Below are 2,185 nucleotides of genomic sequence, written 5' to 3'. Positions count from 1 at the left end.
ACCCCCCGGCAGCATCCATCCCCCGAGGGGCGGCGCGGGGGTGTCCCACCAGCGCCCTGCAGCGCAGCGCAAGCTGGACGTGCCGGACATTGTTTTTAACTGTACTTACGCCCTAAGACTTCTTCCCCCAACCCCAACCAACCAGAAGTACAGCAGGAAACCGGAAGCGCTGGGGGAGGCCGGCAGGCTGGCCAGCAAGGAGAAGGCCAGGGCGAAGGAGGAGGTGCAAAACGGAGAGAGGAGGGGGGGGGGGGGGCTAAGAGAGTGAGTGAGGAGTTGTTCATATTAGTTTGCCGCTAGATTATTGCTTCCGCTCACCTGGCTTGCTAAAACACAATAACGCCCGCTAGAAGCACCTCGCCCGCGCCGCGTACACAGGAGGGGCAGGGGGTAAGAGAGGAGGGGGATGCAGGTACATTTAAGGAGCGCGCGCTCCCCTCTCCGCCGCCCTCCTGGGTGGGTATTAGGGGCGGTTGGAATGTCACTAACCCCTTCCTCTATATACCCCTCCCCCCTCCTCCGCGACGACGACCTTCCATCTCACCCCGCATACACCTTAGCCGCGCGCTTCCACTCCACAAGGCTTTCCGCCGACGACCCCTTAGTCTACCACCGCAATCACCTTCGCTGCGTACTCGCCGCGCAGGTCCTTCCAGCAGGTGGTGCGCCTCCAGGGACCGTCCTGTGCCGCATACACAGTCATTCGGTGTCGGAACTGCGACGCGAACCACATGCAAGACGGAGGGGATGGCACACAAGTGAAACTGGCGCGTTTCGTTTGCTTAACGCTGAGCCAGAAAAGTAGAGAATTCTTGCCGGCGCTGTTCAAATGTTAAGGCCGGGCCCGAGCGCTCCCGGACCCGGCCGGCCGGCCAGCACCCGGCTAAAAGTAAAAACATCATTTTCTTTCTCGCGCTCATAATTTTCCTCTCCCATGCAAAGCGCGCGGAATTCAAATAAGAGTCGAGAAAGTAATCTTCATAATTTCTGTCTTGAGCGGCCGGGGGAAGAACCGACAGCACATTAGAACTGAGAATTAGAGAAGCTGCAAGGAGGTGGGGAGGGGGAGGGAAGGAGGGGCGAGGGGGCGAGTAGTAGGAGCAGCCAGGGGACGGAGTGTAATTTCGCCCGCCAAGCAGCCCCGCCCCGCGCCCCCCAGTCACGACCGAGGACTTGATTACGTCACCCACACTTCCTCTCCGTGTGTCGGGCCGCGTGCACATCGAGCACTTCGAGATATCTCTCCCCCTCTCCATTCATGGCCGTCGCCACACACATGCACACATTTCCCCGTCAAGCAGCAGCAGCGCGTGAGAGTGGGGGGAAGAGCGGAGGCGCAGCAGCGTGCACGGGGGAGAGAGCACGGAGGGGTGGGTAAGCCACTGGGGACAATGACATGCACTGTGTCCAGAACTCACCCCACCCCCTCTCGCCGCAACCCCCCGCGCGCCCCACTCTCTCACAGAGTCACTATGACGAAAGAAATTCTCACCCCCTCCCTGCACTGCACTGCACACCCCGCAGCTTCCTCTTGCTCTGCTGGTTGTGGACCGTACCTTTCACCCCCCGCCCCCTCCCGCTCCCCCACTTCACCGTGGCGCAAAGCCTCCCTCTGTCAGCGCACCGTACAACACCTTTGTCCGTCCTCTAATTCTCTGCCCGCCGCCGTACCTCTCTACCTCGGAATGCAGCAGCGCGCGAGAGAGCCGCTCCGTTTGCCGGCGCCAGATCTGTCACAGCAGCTCCACACGGGGGCGCGCCGCTCGGCTGGAGGGGGCCCGCTCGGCAGCGTTTAGCCGGGCCGAATCACATCAAAGGAGGAGTGGTCTCGCCGTCCAAACGATCTGGCAGCAGTGGAGGCTACAGGAAAAATAAACTGAACCGCCTCCAATTAGACAATAATACGCGCATGTGGAAAAAATAATAATGAAATATTAATGTTTGTTTGTCGGCTTACCTCGACGTCTTCCCTCTCGGGTTCCAAAAGACGCACCAAGTCGCGCCATCAAGAAGGCTCTGTGGGCAGCAGCGGATGTAGCACGGCGAGGTGTTCTGACCCTACAATAATGAAACAGGGAGTCCCATTGGGCCACGTTGGGGTCCGCTGGGGGTAATCCCAGACCCCCACCCCCTTACCAGTAGCTTGCGCGGCATGCCCACAGCTCCCTACAACAACAACCCCCCC

The 2,185-nt window shown here is 60.2% G+C and overlaps 1 protein-coding gene across 1 annotated transcript in view; it reads right to left on the bottom strand.

The window, feature by feature from the left end:
• LOC113202095 (tropomyosin-1, isoforms 33/34-like) overlaps positions 1 to 2,185 on the bottom strand; it is a 185,573-nt gene that overhangs the window by 125,726 nt on the left and 57,662 nt on the right. The gene's annotated exons all lie outside the window — the stretch shown is intronic.

Source organism: Frankliniella occidentalis, unplaced genomic scaffold, assembly GCF_000697945.3.
Source record: "Frankliniella occidentalis isolate FOCC.00 unplaced genomic scaffold, Focc_3.1 Scaffold241, whole genome shotgun sequence".
In the NCBI taxonomy this organism is placed as follows: domain Eukaryota; kingdom Metazoa; phylum Arthropoda; class Insecta; order Thysanoptera; family Thripidae; genus Frankliniella; species Frankliniella occidentalis.
Note: the sequence above shows the minus strand (reverse complement) of the source record. Positions and strands in the feature narration are given on the sequence as shown.